This window comes from Notamacropus eugenii, chromosome 5 (genome assembly GCF_028372415.1).
Source record: "Notamacropus eugenii isolate mMacEug1 chromosome 5, mMacEug1.pri_v2, whole genome shotgun sequence".
Classification (NCBI taxonomy): domain Eukaryota; kingdom Metazoa; phylum Chordata; class Mammalia; order Diprotodontia; family Macropodidae; genus Notamacropus; species Notamacropus eugenii.
In genome coordinates, this window is record NC_092876.1 from 216,089,799 (window position 1) to 216,103,610 (window position 13,812).

The following is a 13,812-nucleotide window of genomic DNA, read 5'->3' on the forward strand; positions in this document are numbered from 1 at the left end:
CCAAGTGGTACAGCATCCAAATTCTTAAAGGAGAAGTTAAATGAATTACAGGAAGAAATAGGAAGCAAAATTGTACTACTGGGGGGGGGGGACCTCAACTGTCTTCTCTCAGAACTCAATAAATTCAAAAAAAGAAACTAAGGAGATAAATAAAATATCTGAAAAGTTAGATATGACAGGCTTTTGGAAAAAACTCAATGGGAACAGAAAGGAATATGCATTTTTTTTCTCAGTAGCACATGGTACCTACACAAAAGCTAACCATGTAATAAGGCATAAAACCTCATAATCAAAAGTAAAAAGGCAGTAATATTAAATATATTATCTTCAGTTTATAATGCAAGAAAACAGTGGAAATATAGATTTAAATTAATTGGAAACAATTTAATTCTAAAGAATAAGTGTCAAAGAACAAGTCAGAAACAATCAGTAAATTCATTAAAGAGAATGACAACAATGAGACAACATACGAAAAATTATGGGATGCCACCAAAGCAGTATTTAAGGGAAAATTATTTCTCCAAATTCTTACATCATCAAAATGGAAAAAAAAAAAACAGATCAATAAATTGGGCATGCAACTAAAAAAAAAACTAGAAAAAGAACAAATTAAAAATCCCCAATTAAGCACCCAATTAGAAATCCTGAAAATCAAAGGTGACATCAATAAGATTGAAAGTTAAAAAAAAAACAAAATGGCTATTCCGCTAATACATAAATATTGGAACTGGTTTTATGGGGAGAAGCAAATCAATAAAATAGATAAGCCATTGGTAAATTTGATTTAAAAAACCCCAAATATCCAGTATCAAAAATGATCACCATCAATGAAAAAGAATTTAAAGTAAGCATTAGAAAATATTTTACCCAATTATATGGCAATATAGCTGTCATTCTAAGTAAAATTGAATAATATTTACAAAAATAGAAATTACCTGGATTAAGAGATTAAGAAGTAGAATACCTAAATAACCCGATCTAAGAAAAAGAAGTTGAACAAGCTATTAATGAACTCCCTAGGAAAAATCCCCAGGGCCAGGTGGGTTTAAGAATGAATTCTACCAAGGATTTAAAGAAGTTAATTCCATAACTATTTGGTATAGATGAAGGAGTCCTATCAAACTTCTTTTATGACAGGTATATGGTGTTGAACTAGGAAGAACGAAAACAAAGAAAGAAAATTATACCAATTTCCCTAATGAATACTGATGTGAAAATTCTGAACAAAGACTAGCAAGGCAATTATAGCAGTATATCAACACCATATATACTATGAACAGGTGGCATTTATACCAGGAATACAGGGTTCATTCAATATTAGGAAAACTGTCAGTGTAATTGACCATATCAATAACAAAACCAACAGAAATCATATGATTATTTCAATAGATTCTGAGAAAGTTTTTGAAAAAATACAGCACTCATTCCTCTTAAATACACTAGACAGCACAGGAATAAAGGGAAAATTCCTTAAAATGATAAAGCCTTCAGTGAGCATTATATATAACAGGGATGAGCTAGAAATCTTCCCAAGAAGATCAAGGATGGAGCAAGGATGCCCGTTATCACCATTATTGTTTAATATAGAACTAGAAACGTGAGCTATAGCAATAAAAAAGGAAAAAGAAATAGAAAGAATTAAACTTAGGTAAAGAGGAAACAAAACTATCACTCTTTGCAGATATGATGGCATACTTAGAGCATCAACTAAAGCAAAGCAGAAGATCAAATAAAAACTACTTGAAATAATTAGCAACTTTAGCAAACTTACAGGATATAAGATAAATACATAAATAATCATCATTTCTTTATAAGGCCAATAAAATCCGACAGCAAGAGATAGAGAAACTCCATTTAACATAATAGTAAACAATATAAAATACCTAGGAAAATACCTAGGAGTCTATCCGCCTAATAACTATATGAACAGAGTTACAAAATATTTTTCACACAAATAAACTCAGATCTAAACAATTGGAAAAATATCAATTGCTCATGGGTAGGCCAATACAATATATAAAAATGAAAATTCTGCATGAACTAATTTACTTATTCAGTTCCATGCCAATCAAACTACCAAAAATTATTATATAGAGCTAGAAAAAAATAACAACAAAATTTATATGGAAGAACAAAAGTTCAAGAATGTCAAGGGAAATAAACTAAAAAAATACAAAGGAAGATGGACTAGCAATGTCAGATCTCAAAGTATTATAAAACAGTAATCAAAACTAACTGCTATTGTCTAAGAAACAGTGTGAGATCACTGGAATAGATTAGGTACACAAGATACAAAAGTCAACAACAATAGCAGATACAGTTTAAGATCTGGTATGGGTAGGCCACCTTTGCTTGCATTTCTTTTCATTAATTCCCTTGATATTCTGGACCTTTGTTCTTCCAGATAAATTTTGTTATTATTTTTACAGCTATATAAAATACTTTTTTGGTAGTTTGATTGATATGGCACTGAATTAGTAATTTAACTTGGGTAGAATTGTCTTTTTTATTATATTAGCTTAGCTCACCCATGAGCAACTGATATTTTTCCGAGTATTTATGTGAAAAGTGTTTTGTAATTGTGTTCATATAGTTCCTGGGTTTGTTTTGGCAGGTAGATTTTCAAACACTTTATAATGTCTACAGGAACTTTAAATGGACTTTTTCTTTCTATCTCTTGCTGCTGGGCTTTGTTAGTTACATGTATGTATACACACACACATAGAGAGAGCTATGATTTATGTGGGTTTATTATTTCAAGTAGTTTTTTTTTACTTGATTCTCTAGGATTCTTTAAGTATATCATCATATCATCTGTAAAGAATGATAGCTTAGTTTCTTCTTTGCCTGTTGTAATTCCTTCAATTTCTTTTCTTCTCTTACTGCAAAAGCTAACATTTCTATTATGATATTGAATAACAGTGGTGATAATGGACATCCTTATTTCACTCTCGATCTTAATGGACATGCTTCTAACTTATCCCCATTACATATAATGCTTGCTGATGGTTTTCGATAGCTAATACTTATCATTTTAAGGAATACTCCATTTATTACTATGCTCTCTAGTGTTTCTAATAGGAATGGGTGTTGTATTTTGTCAAAAGCTTTTTCTGCACTATTGAGATAATCATATGATTTCAGTTAGTTTTCTTGTTGATATGGTCAATTACGCTGATAGTTTTCCTAACATTGAATCAGCCCTGCATTCCTGGAATAAGGTTCATGATTTAGATATAAAAAGTGATACCATAAGCAAATTAGAAGATCAAGGAATAGTCTACCTGTCAGATCTATGGGGAGGGGAAGAATGCATGATGAAACAAGAGATAGAGAGCATTACAAAATGTAAAATGGATAATTTTCATTATATTAAGTTAAAAGGCTTTTGTATAAACAAGACCAATGCAACCAAGATTAGAAGGAAATCAGAAAGCTGGAAAACAATCTTTACAGCAAGTGTCTCTGATAAAGGCCTCATTTCTCAAATATATAGAGAACTGAGTCAAATTCACAAAATTGCAATCCATTCTTCAATTGATTAATAGTCAAAGGATATGAACAGGCAGTTTTTCAGATGAAGAAATCAAAGCTATGTACAGGCATATGAGGAAGTGCTATAAATCACTTTTGATAAGAGATATGCAAATTAAATCACCTCTGAGACATCATCTCATATCTATCAGATTGATTAATATGACAAAAAAAGGAAAATGATAAATGTTGGAGGGGATATGGGAAAATCGGGACACTTAATGCATTGTTGATGAAGTTGTGAACTGATCCAACCATTTTGAAGAACAATTTGGAACTATGCCTGAAGGGCTATATAAAACTATGCATACCCTTCGATCCAGCAATATCACTACTACATCTATATCCCAAAGAGATCATAAAAAAGGGAAAAGGAACTAAATGTGCAAAAATATTTATAGCAGCCCTTTTCATGGTGGCAAAATATTGAGGGGATGCCCATCAATTAAGAAATGGCTAAACAAGCTGTAGTATATGAATGTAATGGAATGCAACTGTCCAATAAGAAATGATTATCAGGAAGATTTTAGAAAAACCTGTAGAGATTTGTATGAACTGATATAAAGTGGAAAGAACAGAACCAGAAAATTTGCATAAAATATCAGAAACATTGTATTATGATCAATTATGAATAACTCAGCTCTTCTCAGCCACACCATGGTCCAAGACAAGTACAAAGGACTCACAAAGGAAAATGCTACCCACATACAGATAAAGAACTAATGGACTCTGAATGTAGATGAAAGTGTATTTTTCCATTATTTTTTTTTCTCATTTTTTTTATTTCTTTTGACATTTCTTCTTTTACAACTGTGACTAATATGGAATTGTTTTTACATGATAACATATATATAAATTATATCAAACTGTTTTCAGAGAACAATGTGGAACTCAAAATCTTGTAAAAATTAATGCTGAAAATATTCTTGACATGTAACCTGGGGAAAAACTAAAATACTACTAAACTTCAAGGAAAATTGAAAAGAATAAAATTAATATTAAAAATTATCTTTGCATGTAATTGGAAAAATACTATTTAAAAAAACAATGGATGCTAAGAAGCAGAGATGTTAACATATATGCTAATGCATGATGCCTTCAATGAAAATGTGGAGATAGGAGGATACGGTGAAAAATATGTTGAAAAGCTTGGCTCAGAATCAAGAAGCAAGAGGACTCTCAACTATATATCATAAATATATTTTTGAATAGAGTTGCAAGGTACTGAGTATAATAATTATCAAATACATAACAAAAATGGATATCATCATTTCTTGACAGAAAAGAAACAACTTCTTACTAATTTGGTTATCTGTGTATAGTTAAACCATCAATTTCCCAGGGGGAAAGGAGATCAAAGCGAACACCAAACTAGAAGCATAAAAAGTGAGAAGATATCATATATAAGAAAATAGTTTCAACCCAAACTATTTAAATAAGAAATAGACATAGAAAATGGCAAATAGATAAAGGATCATATATTAACGGTCAATCATCACTTTTATGCAAATAGAGTATTTAATACAAAGAGGAAGTCAAGTCTATAAACTGCCTAAGCCAACACATTCTGCTCTCTGCAAAGTGGAAAGATATAGAAACCAAGGGCAACAGTAGTTTAAAATCTACAGCAATTTTTAAAATGTTTGTAGGAATGTGAATTATTGTGAGCAGAATAACCTCACAAATTACAAGAAATAGGGAAGGGAATAAGCAGTTCATGGGAAACTTGGATTCAGGCACAATTAAAACCCCCATGTCCCAAGATTATTTAAAGATGAAACTAGAACAAGAATAACAGGCAAAAAATGGAAAAAAATTGTATAGATTTCTGTAATAAATCATTCTCTCTATTAATAAAGATGGAACCAAATGTGCTACATGAGGAATTTGGAATGGCAGCAAGAAAATAAATAAAAGGACACTTGTGCCACATGCAATTTTGAAGCCATAGAAGGATCATATCCCAAAATATCTGGAAGAGGAGAATGTAATAAATGATTGGAGCAAATCATGGACCTTGTTATTCCTGAAAAAAGTAATAGGGTCTCATATCAATAATACTAACACCTACTTCACCTACTCATTTACAATGAAAATGATCTTGCACATATTGAGGACATCCTTGACAAAAATATGAGAAGAAAATGGGCTTTTGAAAACATAACCTACATTAAGCTATAAATTAAGCAGTTGAAAAAAAATGGTAGAAAAATGGCTAAGAGGTAACCAAGGATGTAATCCAGTCTAACTCTACCAAATAAACAAGTGTCCAAAATGTATCAAAATGATGTGAAGAGGAAATGAAAGAACCAACCAAAAGGTAACTATTATGGAAAAATATAAATGAAGAGCAATTCACCAGTCCTGCTATACCCCTTGCTACTCCCATACCCCACAGTCCATAGCCATGCTAGTCTGGTAAAGGCCTGTGTCCCCTGTGGTATTTGTTGTATTAGTCACACTCTTTTGGAATTAACCCCTTCAAAGTATTCTACTAGACCTAATTCTTTTGAGATAGGTTAGGACAAATACATCTGATCAACTTCAAAATTCAGTATCAAAGAAAGGGAATGACTGTAAAGGGAAATGGGGCCCATGAGAAAGACTGAAACAATAAGCATAGTACTGGTTACAATTATTTAATATTGTGCAAAAGGGAAGAGGCAATTAGAAGAAAAGGTGAGAAAAAGTAGAATAAAAAGCTCACTTACTAAATCTTGACATTTGCCCTGAGCAATGACTTGAGGGAACCTTCTTCACCCCTTTGTGAACAGCACACCAGCGTCAGTCTAGGGAATTGAAAAAAGGGACAAAGAGGAAGATGGAGCTCCAAAGAATGGCACTGGCAAAGGCAAAGAATAGTATTAACTATGGTGGCCTCTTGGAGTTTCCCTGTGGTATTCTCCTAACCAATAACCCTTACTCTTGATAGCCATGGAACTTTTCTAATGATAGTGGTCTGAGAAAACAGAATAGGAAAAAGTGAGTGGGGGAGCAGCACAGCAATATGGGGCCTTCAAAAGAAAGATTTATGCTAAGAAATATTTGGACATCAAAGATACTATGGAGAAATAAGCAGGGTGTGATAAAGACACATGAAAGGTGACAGGAGGAGAAATAGACAACTGAGGAAAAGAGCTATCTCAATTAACAACTACTTCACAACAAAGAAAAATTAGTAAAGAAAAAATCTCCTATTTATTCTAAGTTATCTACTCTCTGGTTAGTCTTGCTGATTTTTTCCTTAAGAACTATAATTTCTGACTTTAATGCTTTGCTATTTTCACTTACTTATGTGATTGCTCTTCTGAAACAATCATTCAATAGGTTGCTCTATTTAAGTTTCTTTTTATTTCAGGACTGAATGAATCCAGCAGAAAGTAAATGAAAAGACAAGAAACCAAATAGATTGCTACAAAAGTTAAATTTGATTAATCTATTGAGATTTGTAAATGGAAATATTAAAGAATGCATATATTCTTAGCATCCACAATATTTTTAGGGGGGAAAAAAGCATGTGCTAGTGCATAAAGAATTAAATGAATGTAAAAAGGACAATTCAATATCAAAGAAATAGTCTCAATATTATAAAATTAATAGACCACAGTTTAAAAAACTAGAAAAGGCAATATGAGTAAAAGATACAGAACTAAATGAAATGTCAGTAATGCCATCCTGAACAAATGAATGAGTCAAGAGAAAAATTAGAAATAAACAATTATGTTAAAGAGATTGATAACAATGAGACAGCCTATCAAAATTTTCCTGCAGCCATAGATTTTATTGAAGGCAAATTTTATATCATGAACACATATTAATGAAATTGTAAAAGAGGATCAATGAAGTAAGAATGTAATTTTAAAACCCAGAGAATAAACAAATAAAAACCAGCATGAAAGATTTTTTTTAACTATAGAGAAAAGAGAAATTTTAAATAAGCCTATAGAACTAACTACAGTTGGTTCTAAGAGCTGATTTTCAGTGACTAACAGAGTTATTTAACATTTAACTAACCTAATTAAGAAAAGTACATCAAATTTCTAAAATAAAATCAAAAATAGTAATAGCATTTTCATAGCACATTTCTATAACATAACACATAGCATAGGTTTGCAAAATGCTTTAAAAATATCATCTCACTTTATTCTCACAACAAATCTGTAAAGTGGATGCTATAACTATATTTACAGATGAAGAAACTGAGACTGAGAAGTTAAATGGCTTACCCAGAGTCACATTGCTGGTTAAGTATATAAAGTGGGAGTTGAACTTCTATCTTCCATACTGCAAGTCCAACACTCTATCCATTGTGCTCTCTAGATGCTTGAACAAGGTGAATTTGCAGAGAATTTGCATGAAGCTATTATGCTATACTATATACTATACTATACCAGCTAAACGGATAATCAAAACAGAGAAGTGGATAATTGTATATAAAATAAAAACATTCGCATGAACAAAATAACAAGTAGAAATTCTAAATTCTCCTTTAGGATCATGCCTTCCCAGAACTGACCCCAGTCCACTTGAGCCTAAAGCCTTTTTTTGATCCCTTATGTTATGATGATATCCTGGGATACCCCCAAAAAGGAAACTCTGGCATTTCTTCATTCTTCTAGCATCTCTAGTATGATATTGAATAATAACAGTGACAATGAACATCCTTGTTTCACTATCCTGAGCTTATTGAAAAGGCTTCTGTTTTACATTTATTACAGATAAGGCTTGCTTTTGGATAGATATTTATCACTTTGAGAAAAGCCCCATTTATTCCTGTTTCCAGTGCTCTTGAATAGAAATGAATGTTGTGCTTTCTCAAAACCTTTTTCTTCTGTATTGAAATAATTATATGACTTTTGTTGTTTTTGTTGTAATTATGGTCAATTATACTTATAGCTTTCCTATTCTTAAACAAGCTCTACATTCATGGTATAAATCTAGCCTGGTTATAGGGTATTGACTTTGTGATAAATTATTGTAATATCCTTACTATTATTTTATTTAAAATTTTTACATCAATTTGCGTTAGAGAAATTGGTCTATAGTTTTATTTCTCTATTTTACTGCCCCTGGTTTAGGTACTAAAATTATATTTGTATAATAAAAGAAATTTGGAAGGACTCTTTTACCTATTTGCTCCAAAGAATTTACAGTATATTGAAATTAATTTTTCTTTAACTGATAGAATTCACTTGTAATTCATCTGGAGCCGAGGTGTTTTGTTTTATTTTGTTTTTGTTTGTTTTCGGGGGAGTTCATTTATGGCTTGTTCAATTTCTTTTTCTAAGATAGAGGTGTCTAAGATTATAGTTCCCTTATATTAAACTGGGCAATGAATATTTTTATAAATATTTATCCATTTCACTAAGTTTGTCAACTTTATTGCCATATGGTTGAGCACAATAGCTCTTCATAATTGCTTTTATTACATCTTCATCAGTTTTTTTTTTCATTTTTGATATTAGGAATTTGGTTTTCTCTTTTTAAATCAAATTAGTCAATGATTTTTTTTAAAAAAAACACAAAACCAGCTCTTAGTTTTACTTAATACTTCAATGGTTTCTTTGCTTTCAATTTTATTAATCTTTCCTTTGATTTTCAGGATTTCTGTTTTGGCATTTAATTAGAGATTTTTAATGTTATTTTTCTGGATTTTTTTTAGTTGTATGCTCAAATTGCTGATTTTCTCTTTCTTTCATTGAAATAAGCATTTAGAGATATAAGTTTTCCCTGTAGTATTGCTTTCACTACATCCCACAAATTTTCGTATATTATCTCTTTATTGTCATTTTCTTTAATCACAATATTGTTTCTATGATTTTTGACCCTATCATTCTTTGGGATTAGACTATTTAGTTTTAAATTTTAAATCTGTGTCTCAAAGGCCATTTGCTGAATATAATCTTATTGTAATATGGTCAGAAAAAAGATACATTTAAGATCCTTGCTCTCTTTTTTTGTAATTAAAAAAATAAACTTAAATAAAAAATAAAATAAAAAAGAAACAAACTTAAATATTAAAACAATACAAGAAAAGAAAAAAAGCACATTTTCATTTTAGACAGATACAAAAATTTTTAGACTTAAATACTAAAACAAATACACAACAAAAAAGAAAAAGAAACATTATAAACTTAAGTATTATAACTTAAATTTATTTTTCTTCTTTTTTAAAATCACTTTCTTTAACTTTTGTAGGAAGTGTGGTTGGGCTTGTGTTCAATTGGCATTTTCTTTTGAGGATCTGAGTATAAAATATTTTTAAAGACATAGTCTTCATCTTCCCTGTCCTCATAATAGATTTTTTATGTCCAGGTTCTATTTTTTATTGTTTTTGTTTGCTCATTTTGTCAGTCTAATTTTTTACTAGATTTTATATCAGTGTTGCTCACATCTAAGGGGATGACTGGTTTGAGCTTCTATCTTTTCTGTCCTTCTACTTTTATAATTCAATCTGGGGCCTATAAATTTTCAGTAGTTTCAATATGGAGAAAACTGTTCATTGCCCTCCTGATGTATTCTCTTTTCCTTACACAATGTTGCTGTTACTACATACAATGTTCTTTCTATTCTGCTCACTTCACTCAGCATCAGTTCATGTAAATTTTCTAGGTTTTTCTGAAATCGCTTGCTAGATGAGCAGGTATTCAAAAAGAAAAGATTTCCATGATAATATAAACGGATGAATGTTATACTCTTTAAAAATGTATACTTAAGTTTGAAATTATTGCATTAGGCCTCACACACTCAATATATGGCAGCCAAAAATAGGTAGTATATTGTTATACCTTGTTGAAAGGCATAGGGTCTGGAATAAGAGACATAATAGTCGTGTCTCTTTTTAGATCTGGAAATCAGATCTAAAGCTGGAAAACATCCAGGAGGGTAAAGGGTCAAAGTTTTGTACTACTTTGAGTTCCCTGTTTAATTCCTAAAGAGGCCTATTCACTGAATGGGTGTTACCTCACTCTAAGTGAGTACCTGAATAGGCCAAGGTCTCCCAGTGCATCCTGGGTCATCTGCAGTCATCCTGATGAATATCTGATCGCTGGATTCAGATGGCTCTGGAGGAGAAGGGAGGCTGGTGACCTGCACAGCCCTCCCTCACTCAAAACAAAGTCAAGTGCAATTCATGTCATCATTTCTCTGATGGCATTGTCTTCTTCAAAAACGTAGGATGAACACAGACAGACAGATTCAGGTAGAACCCCTGCTCAGTTATGATCTCAGTCACTCCTCCCCTACCCTAGAACTATGACCCAAAACTGAGCAATGGGATCTGCTAGATAGTACCTACTCCTGCTTCTTTCTAGTCCCCTGGAATCTCTTTCTGCCCTGGTATTCAATTCCCTTACTGTCCTTGTACTCTAGATTGTTCTTTGTCACTGCTGCCACTCCAGCTTGGTGCTGCTGCTACAGGTAGTACAAGTGTTACTTCTCCTGCTGTGCTGTGATCCTGCCCACCCCACACCCCAGTGTCTGCAGACTCGATGTCTTCCTAAGCAACTTTGGGCTGGGGGAGGAGGGGGATGGCTCACTCTGACTTTTTCTTCACTTTTCCACTTCTTAGAATTCAGTCTGGAATATTCTCTAGGTGGTTGTAGAAGATGTTTGGGGGGAGCTGTGACAAAGTTGCTAAACTCTCACTCCACTGTCTTCAACTCAGGCTTTTCTTGCAGTCTTTGGTTCATTATGTACCCACATCAGATTAGAACTTTAAAATGGGTTAATAGTGTTCATTTTAGAAAAAGTACTCAATGTACAAAGTAGATATTATGTAAAGAACAGCTATTTATTTCCTCCAACACCAAAGAAATGCTTAAAATGCAAAACACTCATAAGTTTCTGTTAATAAATACTTAAAATATGGGGGAATAATTTACTACCTGTTATAATCTCTGGGGAGATAAAGGAACTTTTATTGGACTGCTAAATTAATATTTCATTTCTTGACCTGTGTTGTCTGCACAACTCACAAGTCAGGTTCTCATAAGCACATCAAAGAATGTCTTGGAGTTTCTTCTTCATTTTAATTTTAGTGTCCTCCCAGTCATTTATTTGGTTGCAATGCATATTCTCCTTTAACAATTCATTTAGTTGCAGGAAGTAATTATTTCTGGGTAGCTGAAACCAGTTCAGGTACTCCAAATCTCTCAAACTCCCTATAAGATAGGCACCAAACCTGGAAACATCTATCTCTCAGGAATGTGATTCAAAGATATGTTCAGTCAAAGAAACTTAGAAGAGAGGAGGCAGACATGGACTAGAAGTTCAGTCTTAGTCTCACCTAGGCTTGAAGCAGACATAGATTCTGGGTAGAAAAATCCCCTCCCTTTCCAGGAAATCCAAGGATTAGCAGTATTCTAATCTGGGGAAAACGTAAAAGAGGCCTAACAGTGCTTCTTTTTCTTATAACCTACTAAGGAAACTGCTCTCTACATTTCATTTGTCAATCATCTTTGACATTCAGATGTGGAAATCAGTAAAGCATTGTTGTGCCTTCTCAAATCATAGATCTCTCAGAGCTGAACTAGAACATATGACCATCCCCATGATGACAAATTTCATATGCTCAGAAACACAGAAGCTTCTCTGGTTCAGTAGATCAGGCATTTCTCCTTGTCATCCTTCTTAAGATGTGAAATTAAAAAATAGCAATAACTTAATGATTATCTCAATAGAAGCAGAAAAAGCCTTAGACAGCACTTTTTTAAAGCATATGCATGAAAGAATAATTTTTAATATGATTAAAAGCATATTTTCAAAACCAAGAGCTACATTAACATAAAATGGAGAAATGACAGGTACTTCCCTCGTACAATAAGAATGAAGAAACAACTCTACCTTGAGGCAGCTAGGTGGCAAAATGGATAGAGTTTGGGGCTGGAAGTTAGGAAGACCTGAGTTCAACCTGACCTCAGATGCTTTCTAGCTGTGTGAGCCTCAGTAAGTCATTTAACTGCTTCTGCTTCAGTTTCTTCAATGATAAAATGGGAATAATAACAGTACCTACTTCTCAGGGCTGTGAGGATCAAATGAGAGAGTATTTTTAAGCATTCAATACAGTGCCTGTCATATAGTAGGCATTTAATATATGTGTATTCCCTCCTTCCTCCTTCTTTCTTAGCTATTGTTATTCTACAAAATGTTACGGAAATAAAAGAAGAAGAAGGATAATTAATATTATAAACATTAGCAAAGAGGAGTTAAGCTTATTCCAATTTGCAAGTAATGTGATGGTACACATAGAAATATGCATACCAAATAATTAGAAATAAAAAAATTAACTGAGTAAATTGTGTCAGTGAAGTAGTTAAACACAAAATAAAATCCCAAAGTATTTTATATAGAACTAACAAAAAACTAGAAATAAAGCATAAAGCAGAGAAATTCCATTCAAAATAAAGATATAATATTTGATAATTAAACTACCAAGGCACACTTAGATAATATAATATATGTAACATAAACATACAAACAAGACATTATAGAAATTAAGGAAGATGAATAATTGGAGGGATATTCATTGTTTATTGTTCCATGACAATAGGAAGAAAATCAGCTAATATATAATAAAATTATGTAACTATAATATAATAAAGATTACAGGACTAACTTAATTTAAAAATTCAGTTCTATACCAACCTAATCACTGATGGGATACTTTAGAAAATTAGACTGAATAATAACAAAATTCATTTACAAGGACAAAAGGACCTCAGGATGCTATTGTGCTATAAGAAATGATGAACAGGTGGATTTCAGAAAAATCTGTCAAGACTTATATGAACTGATGCTGAGTGAAATGAGAAGAACCAGGAAAACATTATACACAGTAACAGTCACAGTATGTGAGAACTGTTTCAAATAGACCTACCCGTTCACAGCAAAACATTTCCATTATAGCAAAATGCCATCCACATCCAGAGAAAGAACTATAGAATCGGAATGCAGAATGAGGCAGACTATTTTTTCTTTGGTTATGTTTTGTTTTGTTTTGGTTTTTCTCATGGTTTCTCCCATTTGTTTTAATTCTTCTATGCAATATGACTAACGTGAAAATGTGGTTAATAAGAATGTATGTGTAAAACCAATATAAGACTGCATGCAGTCTTGGGGAGGGAAGAGGGAGGAGGGGCAGAAAATTTAAAGCACATAGAAGTTATTGTTCAAAACTGAAAACAAATAAATTAATAACAAAACAACAAAAATTTTTAAATTTTTAAATTTAAATTTAAATCCCCTTTCTCTAGGGGAAAGAATGACAATAATTATGGA